This window comes from Nycticebus coucang, chromosome 15, assembly GCF_027406575.1.
Source record: "Nycticebus coucang isolate mNycCou1 chromosome 15, mNycCou1.pri, whole genome shotgun sequence".
NCBI lineage: Eukaryota > Metazoa > Chordata > Mammalia > Primates > Lorisidae > Nycticebus > Nycticebus coucang.
In genome coordinates, this window is record NC_069794.1 from 93813255 (window position 1) to 93832031 (window position 18777).

The 18777-nt window shown below is 41.4% G+C and overlaps 2 protein-coding genes across 3 annotated transcripts in view; one reads left to right on the top strand and one right to left on the bottom strand.

Annotated features, from left to right (window-relative positions):
* CAB39L (calcium binding protein 39 like) overlaps positions 1 to 10172 on the bottom strand; it is a 124220-nt gene extending 114048 nt beyond the window's left edge. Inside the window, exon 1 of the mRNA XM_053563752.1 lies at positions 10129 to 10172. The gene's annotated coding sequence lies outside the window, so the exon portion shown is untranslated. The remainder of the gene's footprint in view (positions 1 to 10128) is intronic.
* A 70-nt stretch (positions 10173 to 10242) lies between these two features.
* Positions 10243 to 18777, top strand: part of SETDB2 (SET domain bifurcated histone lysine methyltransferase 2) — a 112891-nt gene continuing 104356 nt past the window's right edge. For both annotated transcript variants that reach the window (XM_053563743.1, XM_053563742.1), the window contains exon 1: positions 10243 to 10966. The gene's annotated coding sequence lies outside the window, so the exon portion shown is untranslated. The remainder of the gene's footprint in view (positions 10967 to 18777) is intronic.

Sequence of the window (18777 nt, forward strand, 5' to 3'; positions counted from 1 at the left end):
CTTATCTACTGAGGGAAGATTTTCCTTTTTTTTTTTTGTAGAGACAGAGTCTCACATTATTGCCTTCGGTAGAGTGCCGAGGCAACACACAGCTCACAGCAACCTCCAACTCCTGGGCTTAAGCGATTCTCTTGCCTCAGCCTCCCGAGTAGCTGGGACTACAGGCGCCCGCCACAACGCCTGGCTATTTTTTGGTTGCAGTTCAACCGGGGCCGGGCTTGAACCTGTCACCCTGGGCATATGGGGCCGGCGCCCTACCGACTGAGCCACAGGCGCCGCCCCAGGAGGATTTTCCAAAAAGAAACTCGACTGCCTTCAATTCTGTCTGAAAACTCATTAAGCAGGGAAGATTTAATTACCAGGAAGAAACTTCATGTCGCCATCTGGCTAACCAGGACAAGTTTTCCATTTATTCTTTTGAGTACTTTTTACCTGAGAGACTTTTATCTGCATAAAGATAACCAGCTGTTCACAGTGCAGTCCCACCCCTCACCTTCCGGTAACTCCTCACCACCTCCTACAGAGCCCGCAGGAACTTTTCACAAGCCCATTGTCTACCTTAAAATCGTTTACTCTCGGGCAGCACCTGTGGCCCAAAGGAGTAGGGCTCCGGCCCCTGTCGGAGGTGGTTAGGTTCAAACCCAGCCCTGGCAAAAAAAAAAAAAATATATATATATATATCATTTACTCTCCTTCTAAAGTTACCTACATCCCCATTTCCTTCTCTGGAAGGAAGATGGTATTTAACCTTCAATGATTAGGCTATCGGGTGGCACCTGTGGCTCAGTCGGTAGGGTGCCGGCCCCATATACGGAGGGTGGCAGGTTAAAACCCGGCCCTGGCCGAATTGCAACCAAAAAAAAAAAAAAAAAAAAAAGATCAAGAATGTAATCAATGATTAGGCTCTCTTAGAGTTTAACATTTTGTGTGACTCCCATGTGCTTACAAGTAAATAAATTTGTATGGCCTTCCCTTCATAATCTCTCTATTGTCAGTTTATTTCAACAGACTCAATTATCAAACTTTCAGAGAGCAAGTTTAACCTTTCACCCTACAGATCACAATATTTTTATTAGTATTTTATCTTACACATCTGAATATGGTTAAGATTCCACCAGTCACCATCAAGAGCCCTCATTTTGCTCCCACCTAATTCCTAAGTAGCAAACAACTTTATTCTACTTTTCATTCAATCTCCCCTTTCCTGCTGTTTTTTTATGGGTTATATTATCTATACAATGTTAGACTATACAACCATTACCCTCATCTATTATTTTTTTTTTTTTCAGAGAGAGTCTCAGTTGCCTGAGTAGAGTCATCATAGCTCACAGTAAACTCAAACTTCTGGGCTCAAGCAATCCTCTTGCCTTAGCCTCCCAAGTAGTTGGGACTATAAGGCATCCACCAAAAATGCCTGCCTAGTTTTTCTATTTTTCAACACAGATGGTCTCTCACTCTTGCTCAGGCTAGTCTCCATCTCCTGAGCTCAGGCAATCCATCTGCCTTGGCCTCCCAGATGGCTAGGATTACAGGTGTGAGCCACCAAGCCCCTCCTTCTGAGCTCTTTTTATTTTCTGATTTATGTAGTTCTTTCAAAGATTTCATTAATTTCTCTTAGTTTATTTTGAAACATATAGATTACCAATCTTCCATCTACTTTGTGGCCACCATAATATGAAATAATGTTTAATAGCTGTTTTTAGGTTTTTCTTAATAATGATTATTATTCTCTTTCCCCATATACTTACAGGTTTTCCTCCACTAAGAGGAGGTTCCTGTGTTACACTGTATGAACATACTAGAGGAATTTTTTGTTTTGTTTTTTGGATTTTGAGATTAGGGTCTTGTTCTGTCTCCCAGGCACAGCTCATAGCAACCTAACTCCAGGGCTCCAGGAACCCTCCTGCCAAAGCCTCCCAGACATACTGGAGTTTTTAAAAACCCATTTCCCAGTTGACAACTCAGTTGAGTTGCTTCCAATTTTTGGCAATCACAAGTAAAACTGCTATAAATATTTACATGGGGGCCAAGATAAGTTTTCATTTCATTTTTCATCAGAGAGGCACAAAGAGGAAATGCAAATTAAAACCGCAAATGAGACACCCTTCCAAACACCATACAATGGCTAAAACTTTCTTTAAAAACTGATAATGCCGGGTGGCACCTGTGGCTCAGTGAGTAGGGCGCCGGCCCCATATACCGAGGGTGGCGGGTTCAAACCCAGCCCCGGCCAAACTGCAACAAAAAAAATAGCCGGGCGCTGTGGCGGACGCCTGTAGTCCCAGCTACTCGGGAGGCTGAGGCAGGAGAATCGCCTAAGCCCAGGAGTTGGAGGTTGCTGTGAGCTGTGTGACGCCACGGCACTCTACCGAGGGCCATAAAGTGAGACTCTCTCTACAAAAAAAAAAAACAAAAAACAAAAAACTGATAATGCCAAGGCGGGGCACAGCGGCTCATGCCTATAATCTCAGCACTCTGGGAAACCAAGGTGGGTGGATTGCCTGAACTCAGGAATTCAAGACCAGTTCTGAAGAACAGTGAGACCCTGTCTCTAAAAATAGCCAGACATTGTGATTCGCACCTGTACCCCAGCCACTCAGGAGGTTGAGGCAAGAGAATCACTTGAGCTCAAGAGTTTGAGGTTGCTGTGAGCTGTCATGCTATAGCACTCTACTGGGGGGCGACAAAGTGAGACTCTGTCTCAAAAAACAAAACACAAATAAAACTAATAATGCCAAGTGTAACCAAGTGTTAGTGATGAGAATTTACTGGACCTTTCATACCCTGTTGCTAAATTTCAGTCTAGTGTGGGATTGCTAGACCATACAATAAGAGTATGTTCAAGTTTGCAACAAACTGTCAAATTATCCTTCCAAATGGCAAGCTACTCCCACCAGCAAGACTGAGATTTCTCCTTTTATTTTGCATCCTGGCAGCTCACACGCACATTACTTGCTCTGGCCATTCTAAGAGGCTGTGTAGTATCTCATTGTGGCTTTAATTTGTATTTTCCCAATGATTATCCTATATTTTCCCCCTTTAATACAAAATGGTGATAATTTCCCTGTCAGTAAATAGCTAAATATCCTTTGAAAACATTCTTTTCAATGGCTAAAAAGTATCATGATGGATACATCATAATTTATAAAATCATCCTGTAATTGTATATTTATTATTTCCAATGTTTCACAAGTATAAAATAACATTGCAATCATAAAGCTTTGATTACAAAGCTCCATTTTTTCTTTCTTTGAGACAGAGTTTTGCTTTGTCACCCTCAGCAGAGTGCCCAGGCATCACAGCTCACAGCAACCTCAACTCTTAGGCTCAAGCGATTCTCTTGCCTCACCCTCCTGAGTAGCTGGGACTATAGACGCCCACCACAATGCCCGGCTATTTTGTTGCAGTTTGGCTGGGACTGGGTTTGAACCCGCCACCCTTGATATATGGCGCTGGTGCCCTACCCACGGAGCCACAGGCACCGCCCTCGATCTCCATTTTCTTTCTTTCTTTTTTTTGTTTTTTGAGACAGAGCCTCAAGCTGTCACCCTAGGTAGAGTGCCATGGCGTCACAGCTCATAGTAACCTCCAACTCCTGGGCTCAAGTGATTCTCCTGCCTCCACCTCCCAAGTAGCTGGGACTACAGGCACCTGCCACAACGCCGGGCTATTTTTTGGTTGCAGCCATCATTATTGTTTGGCGGCCCGGGCTGGATTCATACCCACCAGCTCAAGTGTATGTGACTGGCACCAAGCCAATCTCCATTTTCTTAAGAGTTTCCTTAAAAAGGTCAGAGGACCAAAGGGTGTATCTCTGAATGCATTCTATAAACTGCCCTCTAAAAAAAATTATATAAATTTACATTTCTAAAAACAGTGACTAAGGGTTTTTATCTCATTATATCCTATCAACAGTATATACTTTAGTATATTTCACTGTTTTAGTACTTCTTTATTTTGTCCATGTAAGCCATTTGAGCTTATTTGTTTGTGATAGTGAGTTTATACGCTCTGGTACTGATCTATCGGGGTATTGATGTTTATATATATTTGTTGATTTATAAGAGATGAACGTACTCCCCAAGGGTACAGATCGCATTTTACATGAAAAACCATAAACGTTTACCTTGGATGGATGCCCCAGTCAATTCTTTATTATACACCCTGTACTATTTGACATCTATTTCAAATGGGCAAACAATTATCAAATGTCAACTGCACAAAATACACACTTCGTGGCAGGAAGGAGTCTTGCCTTCCAAGAGCTTATTTTGTTTCTCACAGGGCTAAGAAACAAAATAACACAAAACATGTATAAACTAAGATTTGAGTATAGCTGACCCTTGATTGAGGTCAGGGTTTGGAATTCCCTTTCCCAAACGGTTGAAAATCTGCTTATAACTTTGACTCCCACAAAACTTAACTACTAATAGCTTACTGTTGACAGGAAGCCTTACTCAGGAGGCTGAGGCAAGGGGATCACCTGAGCCTAAGAGTTTGAGGTTGTTGTGAGCTCCGACACCATGGCACTCTGCCCAGGGTGACAGAGTTACAATAAATAAAATAAAATAAGAATAATGGTCCTTACACTGGATTCACTTATCTTGAAATTTAAATGGAAGGCAACTACTTTCCAAACTAAGGAGTATTGGGCTTTGTCAATACTATAATGGCAATTTAAAAAAGAGTAACATAATGGCATATGAAAATTGTTTTTAAAGACTAAAAGTGGGTAAATTAGGGAAGGGGCAATGAGGACAGAAAGATGAAGAGGAAAGCCTTTTTGGATTCTGAAGCCATAGAAAGAACATAGTCGAACAAGACTGAGGTAAGACTCTGAATTTTTATTTTTTTGAGACACAGTCTCATTCTGTTGCCCAGGACAGAGTACCATGGTGTCAGTCTAAATCATGGCAACCTCAAACTCCCAGGTTCAAATGACGCTCCTGCCTCTGCCTCCTGAATAGCTGGGCCTACAGGTGCTCACCACCATACCCAGCTATTTCTATTTTTCATCTTGCTCTTTCTCAGGCTGGTCTTGAACTCTTGAGCTCATGGGATCCTCCTACCTCAGCCTTCCAGAGTGCTAGGATTACAGGTGTGAGCCACTGCACCTAGCCAAGATATTGAAGTTTTAAATCTGAGTCACATAGAGGATACCTATACCATTAGTCAACATAAAAAACATAAAATAGAGTTGTACACAAATTGAGCAGCACTAACTGTCCAAAAGGCCTTGAGAAATGTGTGGTGTGATAAGTGCTTAAGAGAGCATAATTTGACACAGATTTAAGGTTACCTGCATTAAAGTTATAGTTTATTAAGCAGCAGGAGCAAAGGGGGCAATCACAGGAGCCTCCCATCCTTTTATAAAGCAAAATATATAATACATTTTCTCCTGTAAATAAAAAAGAATCTGTATGTTCCATGTTGAACACACATTGCCAGTGGTTAATGGAAATCCTTATGATTCAGGAACTCAACTCGTTTCATTGACTAGTCCAACACCACAACCTGCAGTGGTCATTTTGACCTTTATACAGTTTTAAGTCAGTTTTTATTTTTCGTCATAATGTTTAATTTATCCCCATAAAGGCTCACATTGTGTAGAGATCAGAATGGTGATGGTGAAATGCCCCAAACTAGTAAATATAGAAACATTTCTGCAAAGTCATCTCAAAACACTGCCCAGAGGGACCATTTTTTTGAGATAGTCTCAAGCTGTTGCCCTGGGTAGAGTGCTGTAGTGTCACAGCTCACAGCAACCTCAAACTCTTGGTCTTAATGGATTCTATTGCCTCAGCCTCCCAAGTAGCTGGGACTACAGGCGCCCGCCACAATGCCCAGATATTTTTGTTGTTGTTGTTGCAGTTTGTTTTGGCTGGCCTTCACCAGTTTTAGTGTATGTGTTTGGGGCCCCACCACCGAGCAGTGGGCGCAGCCCCCAGAGTGACATTTTTCGAATCATAATTATGACAAAGGAAGCAATGTTCTACTACTTCAAAAATTATTTTGAAAAGAGGAAACGGTTGTTATACATAATTTGGTTGTTCAGTTACTGAAAAGACCTAACCCATTCTAAATGCAGTTTTTACAGAGACGTGTAAAAGCACAATAGTGAGAGTAAGATGGAGTCTGTCAGGCTAGGGCAGACTTGACAGGAAGGTCTGGTCGGTTCAGGTCCGGCCTGACCTTCACCCCATTCTCTCTCATTCTTACTGTTTTATAAATTCAGCTCCCACCCAAAGATGCCTATCTTGAGTAGTTTACACGGATTGATTCAGGAGACTGATTTTTCAATTGGAATGTTTTGGATCATGGGTTATATTGAGTATTGTTTACCATGGCTCCTGGAGATAAGGGTTAATGGGTTTAAGATAAGGGTTAACCTGGTCTTCACTTTCAACTTTAATGTTGGAAATGGAAGAGCAGAAGCTCCGGGCCAGCCACATACACCAAGGGTGGTGGGGTGGAACCCGGCCCAGGGCCAACTAAACCACAACAAAAAAATAGCTGGGTGTTGTGGCAGGCGCCTGTAGCCCCAGCTACTTGGGAGGCTGAGGGAAGAGAATTGCTTTAGTCCAAGAGCTTTAGGTTTCTGTGAGGTCACACTACGGCACTCTACTGAGGGTGAATAGCGAGACTCTGTCTCAAAAAAAAAAATCAATAAATAAAAGGAAATGGAAGAATAGAACATTCTTGGTGAGGCTACTCTTACTGCTCTCCAAAATCCTGGCCTTCTGACGAAGTCTGGTGGACCTGTCCCCATCTCTGTGTATAGATCGACAGTGAAGGCAGCTGGACACTCTTTATCCAGTAACAAGTGCTCATAATGACCCTAAAATCTTTATTCACCATTTAGATTTTTAAGTACCAAATGCAAGAATTCCAAACAGGTCCTGAAAGCAGTTTTTATTTATTTTTTTACCCTATTAGTACAGATTTTAACCTATGTTGAATGTTACAAATTTTTTCTTTTACAATTATACAAGAGTGCATCATTTAATAAAGGGCTAATTCTAAATATGTATAATGAGATTTCGTCAGAAAATGATCTTTAACATATCTAGTGAAAATCTTTTTAATAATTTAACAGATTTAAGGTAAAAATTACATTTTTAAAAACTTCTGAACATCTGCAAATTATATATTATGAAATCGAGAGAACTATATTCTTCAAAGAAAGCTCTAAAGATATTTACCTACTTTAAAATTACCAACTTCAAATTACAGAACATATCTGTGCCATATAGTAAATTAAATATGGCAGTAGTTTGACTTCAAGTCACAAAAGAAACTAGAAAGGCAATTTTCTTTAGCAGAAGAAATTTACGGATCTGAGGTTAAGTTTGGTATTCATCTATTTGTATTTTATATGCTTTCAATGAAACAGTGGCAGGGGCCCGGCAAAGTGGCTCGTGCCTATGTTCCTAGCACGCTGGGAGGCCGAGGTGGGTGGTCCAAGACCAGCCTGAGCAAGAGGGAGACCTTGTCTCTAAAGATAGCCAAGTATCATGGTGGGCGCCTGTAGTCCCAGCTACTTGGGAGGCTGAGGCAAGAGAATCGCTTGAGCCCAAGAATTTGAGGTTGCTGTAATCTGTAACACTACAGCACTCTACCAAGGGCCACATAGTGAGACTCTGTCTACAAAGAAAAAAAAAAAAAAGGAAAGAAAGAAAACAGTGGCAAATAGAGTTATCGCTTGAGGGTTCATTTTATTATAATTACCTGAATTTTTATACACTATGATTTCCTGCACAGATTTCTAACAAAAAATGATTGTGAATCCATCCTTAATATTATTTGTATGCATAAACTGGAAGCAAGAAATAAATTAAGATCGAATTTAAAGTCAAGTTTTCCAGAAAGCAGGTTCAGTTAAGCTAAAAAATACATACTCATAGCTCCCAATTACTCCATTCTTTTTTTTTTTTTTTGTAGAGACAGTCTCACTTTATGGCCCTCGGTAGAGTGCCGTGGCCTCACACAGCTCACAGCAACCTCCAACTCCTGGGCTTAAGCGATTCTCTTGCCTCAGCCTCCCGAGTAGCTGGGACCACAGGCGCCCGCCACAACGCCCGGCTATTTTTTGGTTGCAGTTTGGCAGGGGCCAGGTTTAGAACCTGCCACCCTCGGTATATGGGGCCGGCGCCTTACCGACTGAGCCACAGGCGCCGCCCTACTCCATTCTTTTATTTGTTCCTTCAGCACTTACATTGTCTAATATATGCCAAGCACTTTTGGTCGGTGAATGAGATACAAATACTATAGCAAACATTTACCATGGCTCCTACTCTGTCACTGTTTCTTACCCCCGGATCTCTTGAATTAACAGTACTTTGGCCATCAACTCAACACTAAATTATCAATATTTGAATTTTAGTAACTTAAGCTTTATAAAGTCCTTGGATTAAAAATAAATAAAAAAAAACAAAATTAATTTTAAATTCAATTATTTTTCTTTTTGTTTTTTGGTATTTCCTGTCACAAAATGCCCACATCATGAACTGGGACTGCCCTTATAAATTGAAGCAGTGCCAAGTGAGAACTAGAATAAGGGCCCTCAGAACTCTGGGAGGAGCAGGCTTGACAAAAATAGAGACGTCTTTCAGGTTCTACATTCTAATGACTCATCCAGACAGAAGGACTGACTCAAGGGGTCTTCGACACCCCACCAAGGTCCTGCATTCCAGGACCTGACGCACACAGACTTAGGCCCCTAGCAAAAGACTGAGGGCTCTGCCCTGAAACAAGACAATTAACAGACCTCAATTGTCTTTTTGCCCACCAAACTGTCTTTAAAAACCCTGCCCCCGCCAATTCTCAAAGAAGCAGATTAGTTTAGCGCTTGGCAGAATAAACTCATTTTCTCTGCTGTAAATGGACATTGACTTTCTTGGTAAGCAGGCAGATGAACCTGGCTGGGTGGCAACTGGGCTAGGTCATCAGATGACCCTGAATAATTGAAAACTAAACCCAAGGCAGTAAGTTACATACACGTATTTGCTTCTCATGTGTTTGTCAAAACTGCTAAAGCTAAGCACAAAAGATTAGTTTTTCACAGGCTTGGTTTTTAGATGTCTCCAACAAACAAAGGAACAAAAAAAAAACAAAACAAAACTGTTTTTCCCCTTAAAAGAATGATGGGGACTTTCCAGGACAATGTTTTAAAAAGAAGATGAGATAAATTCCTCTTTCCTTCCCCCACCCCCCACCCCCACTCCGAGTTCACAAGGTATTTTCCTCCACAAAAATCTCTGCTTGCTCTATGAGGAAGTAACCAACCGGGTGTCTCGGGACACTCAGAGATATTTCTCAATCAATACATGAAATCAGGGATTAAAATTTGGCAAAAAGCTTCCCTAATTTTCTGATTGTACAAAGACTACATTCTAGCTCTTAAAAAAAAAACAACAGGGTGGCGCCTATGGTTCAGTGAGTAGGGCGCCGGCCCCATATACCAAGGGTGGCGGGTTCAAACCTGGCCCTGGCCAAACTGCAATTAAAAACAACAACAACAACAAATCCACAGCTGCAGGAATGGTTGGCTGAACGCTAACAAACAACCGCCCAAACGCAGAACGTGACGCCCACTAATACTGAAGTATGGCTTTAGTTTAATTCTCGCGAAGAGCTAAGTTAACAGCCGCTCCCTCGCAAACGACAGAAGACGAAGAGGTCTTTTTTGAACCTGAGGATTGCAGCGAGGCACTCCCCTTCGGAACCAGCTTTGTTCTTTCTGAACCAGGCAGTCCTGCAGCTGGCCTCCTTTGTCCATAAAAAGGGGGTTGATAGAATCTTTCCAAAACAAAGATTGCTGAAAAAGCTCCCTGCAACCAAGGAATTAACGTTAAGGCATCAAAGCCCCTGTCTAATTCCCCAAATGACCAACAAACCAAAGCCTGGAATCCCCATCATCTCCATCATTCCCTGCTCTCTCTCTAGCCAACGATGAGACTCAAGCCAGGAAAACCCATGTCTTCGGGCAGGGGAGAACAGGCCAAGTCTCTTCCCTTAGGCCTCTCCTCTCCCGCTGCGTTCCCCTAGGAACCGCAAGCCGCTACGTAGGTTTTCAACCCCCGAGAAGCCCAGGCTCAGCCACACACAAGATGGCAACCGCACACCTACCGGAGGAAACAGCTGCGCCACCACTCCAGCGACGCCGGTTTCTCTACTGCAGGTAACGCTATTGGCCCAGCCAGAGCGCGCGAGACAAGGCGAGAGCGCTGGCAGCCAATCAGAAGGTGGCGCGCTAGGGCGCCGCTGCGGTGCAGACGGCACGCGAGTGGAGTCTGTGAGGTGTGACCCGGTGGGGTGGGTGACCAATGGGCTCCCGGCCAGGTGGCGGGGGGGTCGTTGGCGTCCGACTCCTCCCATTCAGCGATCTCCTTTGATGGGCCTGGACCTGAGAGGTGGCGCTTTGCCGCTAAGGTCTGAGGCTTGGCGGGATGGTGGTTGCTGAGAAGAGGGCGAGGGAATGAAGCACTTCCCTGCCAGAGAGCACCTGGGGCCGTAGGTGCCCGTCGGCGTGCGCTCGGAGGAGAACCCGACGTGGGGAGGAATCTGGCTTCGCCGACTGAGCGGACGCGGTGCAGCCCTCTGGTTCGGGGTGGAAAACACGGCGGAGCCCGTGTAGCCAGCGCACGGCTGTGGGTGGCCCCCCGACCGTTCCTCTGGCAGGGCGGTCAAAGGACCTGACAACGCCACGGAGCCCTCGGCCGCGTTGGACCCTCAGCCCTTGCTTCCTCTCTCCTTGCACCCAAGTGCAGTGCGGGTAGGAGAAGGGACCGCGGGCGGTCTGAGCGCTCAACCCCCATTTCCATCTGTCTCTTGGTGCACACCTTAAGGAGAGGGGATTCCTAAGCAGCTGGGAACCCGAGGCTGTAAAGGGGGCTTCAGGTAATGGGCAGCAGTATAAAAATACAGGAGCAGAACTTCAAGGTTTAACCACTGACCGATTTTACAGGTAAGAGTACACTGCCCCGAACACAAGCGAAGTCATTTATCCAAGATAACGGAGTTGAGATTAGAAACTAAGGTTTCCTAATTTTCATCAACCACAACCCCAGTAAGTAATTACCCTAGAAGTAATTAAAATAAGGAAAAGTATGTGATTAACTGTGTTCTTTGGCGTATGGCAACCTGCAGTGAGTTCTATAAATATTAATGCATGAAGCCAAGGTAACTTTTAGGCTGTCGAGCGTACCATGATCAAAACATGGACTCTGGTTCGTTACTTGGTGTCTGCTACTTGATACGCCTTAGCTTCCTCATCAGAAAAAACTGGCAGGTTAGTTGGTTCCACATGATTGTTAACGCGGCTTAAGTAATAACATGAAGTATTCAGAAGTGTGACTGATAACGTAGTTTTTAGATAATAAATGTTCATTACCGTCACCGTAATTAAAAGAGAAGGAGCGGAGGAGAAATGGTCACGGCATCTTAAGAATCTGTTTTTAAAAAACAAAAGGGAACTGTATACTGAAGCAAAGCAGACTGACGATTATTTGTCAAAAATAAAAAGGGAGGGAAAATGAACGTATTTTAAACATCCCAGTTACTCTGAAGTATTAACACTTGTTGTCTCGGGATGATGAGATTGTGAGTTTAAGTTTTCTCTTACATGGTTTATTGTATATTGAAATTTTTCTTTTTTTAAAGCAGCCTTTACTAACATCTGAAATTTTTCTTAAAAATATTTTCTTTTGTAAGTCCATTTATTTCAGATTTTCAGAAGGTCTGAACAACACTGGTGAGAGCTTTTTAAAAAAATTTTTTTTACATATACATGTGTTTATTAGGTTTCCACTTTTTGCCTTCACAGAATTAAAAAGACTTAAAATTTCATAACAATAACAATGTTTAAGATAAAGACTAGAAACAAAACCCAAGAAATCAGAGGATTGCTGCATCAATATATTAAGCAATAATAATAATAATGCAAAGAAAGTAACATTCACATTGTCAGATGAGAGTATGTTATAGAATTCTTTGACTCTGAGGTTCAGTATGGAGTCATCAGTTAACTTTTTTTCCCCAAATTTTCAAAAAAATAGATAACTAATATTTATTTCAGATTTTAAAAAGGTCCGAACAACACTGATGAGAGCTTTTTAAAAAAAAAAAAACAAACTGTGTTTAGGCAGGAACTGTAAGTTTGTAGAGCCTTTCTGGAAGGCAGTTTGACAAAACGCTGTAGAAGGCTTTAAAGTGAATAATTTTTTTTTTTTTTTTTTTTTTTGCAGTTTTTGGTGAGGCTGGGTTTGAACCCGCCACCTCCGGCATATGGGGCTGGTGCCCTTTGAGCCACAGGTGCCGTCCTAAAGTGGATAATTTCTTTTTGAAAATTTACATATACTTAGCACCTTTACATTCTTCTACAAAATTAGAACTTTTCAGATAAATAACAATCACAAGTCCTTGAACACCCTCTTCCCCCAAGACTTCAGTACAGAGCCTTCAAGTCCATTTTCATACTTTTAAATACTTTTATATATCCTGTATATGTGCATTTGTAATTTTTTAACTGAAATAATATATCATTCTGTAACTACTTCCTGACAGTGTTTTTGTGGTATACTCATGTTATTTATAGCTCACGTCATTTGTTACCTGCTACATGGTGTTCTGTTAATGTGATATATTTCTTTTTGTTACTTTAATTGGCTTCCATATTGGACCCTATTTTGTTTGAGGCCTGTTTCTGTGTGTAGACATAAATATGTATGGGTAGCACATTTCGCCCTCCTCTTCATGAACATTGGATTGTTTTCAGTTTTTCATCAAACAAACAGTGCTAAGGAAATGCTTTGTCTTTTCTTTGCACATGGGATATTTCTTTTTTTTTTGGTAGAGACAGTCTCACTGTACCGCCCTCGGTAGAGTGCCGTGGCGTCACGCGGCTCACAGCAACCTCTAACTCTTGAGCTTACGCGATTCTCTTGCCTCAGCCTCCCGAGCAGCTGGGACTACAGGCGCCCGCCGCAACGCCCGGCTATTTTTTTGTTGCAGTTTGGCCGGGGCTGGGTTTGAACCCGCCACCCTCGGTATATGGGGCCGGCGCCTTACCGACTGAGCCATAGGCGCCACCCTAAATTGTTTTATTTTTCTGCACCTGAGATGATAGCTTTCCTCCATCTGTTAATATAGGAATTCACATTAATAATTTAAATTTTTAATTAATTAAACTTTTCGAGTAGTCCTAGGAAAACGCTTCTTAGGTCTCTCAGTCTACTACTAGATATCTTTATTTAATATTTTTGTATTTATACACAGAAATGATTTTGGCCTTGGATTTTTCCTTGTATCTCAACATTATCCTAATCCCATGAAGAGTTGAGTAGCTTTCCATATTTTTTCTCCTAAGTTTGTATATGATAGAAATGACCCATTCCTTGAAAGCTTCATTCATAGAAATATGGACCTTGTATCCTGAGAGTGAGGGGTTAGTATGTGTGGCATAAAGCTCTGGTAAGATTTTTGTAGTCTTCCTTTGTATACTTAGGCATCTATTTGGGATTTTTTACTTCTTGAACCTATTTGGTAATTTATGTTTTCATAGAGAATTGTTCTGTTCATTTGTGTTTTCCAATTCATTAGTATAAAATTGAACCTTAAAATGTTTAAAAATCTCTCCAGTAGCTTTAGATATATCTTCCCTTTGTTATTACTTATTTTGTTGATCTTTTTCAAGCTTTAATTGACTATTAAAGTCAATTTCAGTTTTCTAGTTTTTTAATGATTAAAATTCATGTAAAGTTAGCCAGATGTTGTGGAGGGCACCTGTACTTCCAGCTACTTGGGCCTTGAGGCAAGAGAATTGCTTAAGCCCAAAAGTTTGAGATTGCTGTGAGCTGTGACGCTGCAGCACTCTATCCAGGGTGACAGCTTGAGACTCTGTCTCAAAAAAAAAAAAAAAAATTCATGTAAGGCTTAAATATTACTCGATGCTGCTTTGGCAGAATCCTTTAGGTTTTGATACATATTATTTCAACTGATTGCCATTTCAAAATAAACTTTCTACTTTGGTTTGGTTTGCTCAGTAAATCATAAATTATTGGAAATTTGTTTTTTTAATTTCCAGAGGTAATGTGGGATAGAAGATTAGTTCATTAATGTTATTCATTTTGATTTTTGTTACATTCAGTGACTGCTTTATGTAACATCATAAAGGAATAAGAAAATTACTTAGTCAATTTTGGTAGATTCTGTTCTGATGTCTCCACAAAAAGTATTTCCTAGTGGTAGCAGAGTTCTATACATTTGTTAGAGTAATATTGGTTTATCTGTCATTTAATTTCTGTATACACGTGTTCTGATTTTGGTGCACTTTATTTATCTGTCACTTTGAGAAAGCTTTGTTACTTTCCCACTATACGGGGTGTCTCAAAAGCCGCCATAGTGCAGAAATAGGAAATTATACCTTTATTTACAAAATACTGTGGCGCTGGGGCAGTGGATCACGCCTGTAATCCTAGCACTCTGGGAGGCTGAGGCGGGTGGATTGCTTGAGCTCAGGAGTTCCAGACTAACCTGAGCAACAGTGAGACCCTTTCTCTACTAAAAAAGTGAAAAACTGAGGCAAGAGGATGGGCAACAAAGTGAGACTTTGTGTCAAAAAAAAAGAGAAAATATTCTGTGTGTGTTGGCCACCTCTTTGTAGGAGTTTGTAATGAATATTTTGTACATACAGTTATATTTAGCTAGTTTCCCATTTCCCTATATATGGTGCTTTCATGGACAACTTGAGACTCCTTGTATTTTGGATTTGTGCATTTTCCTTGTCTTTCTTTGTTCTGCTGTATATGTGTCAGAGTGATATTAGTCTTCATATTAAACTCCTGTTTGATGTGGGTTTTTTGTTGGTGTTTTGAGATAGTTTCACCCTTTCGCCTGGGAGAGTGCCATCCTGGGTAGAGTGCTTTAGCATCATAGCTCACAGCAGCCTCAAACTCTTGGGTTCAAGCGATCCTCTTGTCTCAGCCTCCTGAGTAGTTGGGACTGCAGGCGTCCCCTCTGACGCCTGGCTAGTTTTTCTATTTTTAGTGTAGATGGGGTCTGTCTCTTGCTCAGGCTAGTCTGAAACTCCTGAGCTCAGGGGATCTACCCACCTTGGCCTCCCAGGGTGCTGGGATTGCAAGGTGAGCCACTGCCCAGCCAAACTCTTGTTTGGTATGGATGCTTCTTATATTTGCTGGTGTGTTTTTTTTTCCACATTGCTTCATTCTGAACCTTTCTTTAACATTTTATAGTATTTAAGTGGGTCTCTTATTTTAAACTATCACTAGGCCAGGTGTAGTGACTCATGCCTATAATCCCAGGTCTTTGGCAGGTAGAAGTGGGAAGATTGCTTGAGGCCAGGAATTTTGAGGCCAACCTGGGCAACATAGTGAGAACCTATCTCTACAGAAAAACAAAAAAGTAAGCCAGGTGTAGTGGTGCATGCCTGTAGTCTCAGCTACTTGGGAGACTGAGTAGGGAAGATCGCAGTAGTTTGAGGATACAGTGAGCTGTGATCTCACCACTGTACTCCAGCCTAGGCAACAAAGGGAGAACCTGTCTCAGTGGAACAAGAAAGACAGAGATCATGGTTAGGTGTGACTCAGTCTGAGAGTCTGTCCTGTCCTAGAGACTGTGAACATATTCACCTTTATTGTGATTATTGACGTATTTGGCCTTACTCTTGTCATCTTATTTACAATGCTTCCCTTTGCATTTTTTGTATCTTTTTCTATATTTTGTTCTGTTTTCTCTTAGTAGATTAACTTTACATTTCAATATAGTTCTTAAATTTATATTTTCGTAACAAAATATAACCAGTATTGATATCCTCCCTATAAAGAATTATTTATTTATTTATTGCAGATTTATTTATTTATTTATTTTTTGCCGGTGCGAGTTTGAACCCACCACTTCCAATATATGGGGCTGGTGCCCTACTCCTTTGAGCCATAGGCACCGCCCTATTTTTTTATTTATCATTTATTATTATTTTTTTCTTTTGAGACAGAGTCTCACGGTGTCGCCTTACGTAGAGTGCTGTGGCAACACAGCTCACAACAACCTCCAACTCCTGGGCTTAAGTGATTCTCCTGCCTCAGCCTCCCAAGTAACTGGGACTACAGGTGCCTGCCACATCGCCCAGCTATTTTTTGGTGTTGTCATTGTTGTTTGGCATACCCCGGGCTGGATTCGAACCCGCCAGCTCTGGTGTATGTGGCTAGCGCCTTAACCACTTGAGTTACAGTCACCAAGCCTTTGTTATTTATTTTTTTATTGAGACAGAGTCTCACTATGTCACCCTTGGTAGAGTGCAATGGCATCACAGCTCACAGCAAATTCAAACTCTTGGGCTTAAGCAATTCTTTTTTTTGTTTGTTTGTTTTTTTTTTGGCCGGGGCTGGGTTTGAACCTGCCACCTCTGGCATATGGGACCAGCACCCCACTCCTTGAGCCATAGGCGCCGCCCCGGGCTTAAGCAATTCTTTTGTCTCAGCCTACCAAGTAGCTGAGACTACAGGCACCCGCCACAACGCCTGGCTAATTTTGTTGCAATTGTCTTTGTTTAGCTGGCTGAGGCCAAGTTCAAACTCGCCAGCCTGGGTGTATGTGGCTGGCGCTCAACCCACTGAGCTATAGGCCCCGCCAATATAAAGAAGAATTTAGAATGCTTATGCTTTCTCTGATCTTGCAACAACCCCTTCCATCCTCCCTCTAAAAAATAATATAATTTCTCATGGTAGTAATATCTTCTAACATTTTTGTTTCATTTGTTATTAAAATCTATTTTAATTCGTATTTACTTAACATGAAACACATGTTGTGTTTTACTCAACTAAACATGCGAGTTGTGCTGCTCGCTATTGTTTCTTGCACCCTAGGACTTTCTTCTACATTCTTTTTTTTTTTTTTTGAGACAGAGTCTCGTTTTGTCACCCTGGGTAGCATGCCATGGCATCACAGCTCACAGCAACCTTGAACGCTTGGTGTCAAGCTATTCTCTTAACTCAGCCTTCCGAGTAGCTGGAACTACAGGCGCCTGCCATGACGCCCGGCTGTTTTTAGAGATGAGGTCTCACTTTGGCTTAGGCTGGTCTCAAACTTGTGAGCTCAAGCAATCCACCCGTCTTGGCTTCCCAGAGTGGTAGGATTACAGGCGTGAGCCACCATGCCCAGCCTGGTTCATTTTTCTTTATAGAGTACTTCCTTGTTTCTTTCAGAGAATCTCTGGGTGGCTCTTTAAATGTCTGTAAAAGTCTCTTTTGTTCACCCTTGCTATTGAATGATAGCTTGACAGGACATAGAATTCTAGGTACATAACTTCTTTTAGTATTTTGCATCTGACATTTCTGGTGAGAAGTCTCATTACCAGCCTGATACATTTTCCTTTTATATAAGCTAAATTTTCTGGCAGCTTCTAAGACTGCGTATCTTTTATATTCTGAAGTTTATTGCAGTATGTCCTAATATGCAGGTTTGTATTAGGAGTTTTATCCTTCTTGGACTCAGCGGGGTCAGTAGATTTATGTGCTTTCCGTTTCTGAGAAATTCTTGGACATTACTGCCTTACTTCCATTCTACTTTATGCTTCCTTTTGTTTCCACTCAGTTCAAACTTCCAGTTTACTAACTGGCCATCCCTGTGAGTCTGTTCTGTTATTCACTCATGTGTTACATTCATTTCAACAGCTGTTCATTTTTAATTTCAGATTTATTCATGGGGGTATACAAATAGGTTATACTGTTTGCATTTGTAAGGTAAAGACCCAGTTGCTGTTAAGTCCTTTACCCAGAAAGTGTGCTATGTACTCCTGTATTGTACCTGTTCAGTGGGAATTTACCCAAATCCCACTCCACTGCCCTCTTCTTGAATTTGACTGTATGGGCCTATAGTTGCTGATCTACTAGTGTCAACATAGTATTGAGTACATGGGATGCTTGCTTTTCCATTCTTGAGATATTTAATGTTCTCCAAATCCATCCAGGTAAATATGAAAGATGCAAAATCTCCATCTTTTATGGCTGAATAGTATTCCATGGTATAGATACACCACAGTTTATTTGTCCATTCACGTTTTGATAGACATTTAGGTTGTTTCCACATCTTTGCAATTGTGAAGTGAGCTGTTGAAAACAAATATTTGAGTGCAGATATCCTTAACTAACAACTGTTTTTATATACAAGATATCTAATTGATTATTTTTCAAAATTATGTTACTACATGGATGAGTTACCTTCTTTAGGTCTTTGAGGATATTAAATATAACATTTTTGTTTTAAAATTATGTTCAGGATACTTTTATGAATTCTTTGAATAGGTGGACTTGTTCAGTCTCTTTTTCGTGTGTAGTTTCCTTCAGATGTTTACAGATTCTTCGCTGTTCATTCCACTCCTTGGAGAGGATTCCTGCCCGTCCTGTGGCTGCTGTGGTTGTAGTTGGTCTCATCTCTGCAGATTCCCATCTGTTTCCATTCCCCAGAGAAGCCTCATAGACTGGATTCATAGTTCCCTTTTTGTTTTCAGCATGACTATATATTTTGAAAATTTTTCCTCACACTTCTATGGATTTGGTTTGGAAATGGCAGAAGAATTTACCATATGTTGACTAACATTTAGAGAATAAAAATTGTTGATCTCATTTTGACTTACTAGGTCCATCTCTAAGTATACAAGGGCTGTCCAGAAAATATCCATCCATTGTTATTACTATTTTCTATATTAGGTGGCAGGATACTTTCCAGACAGCCCTCTTTTATCCTAGAGAAATAAGCAGACAT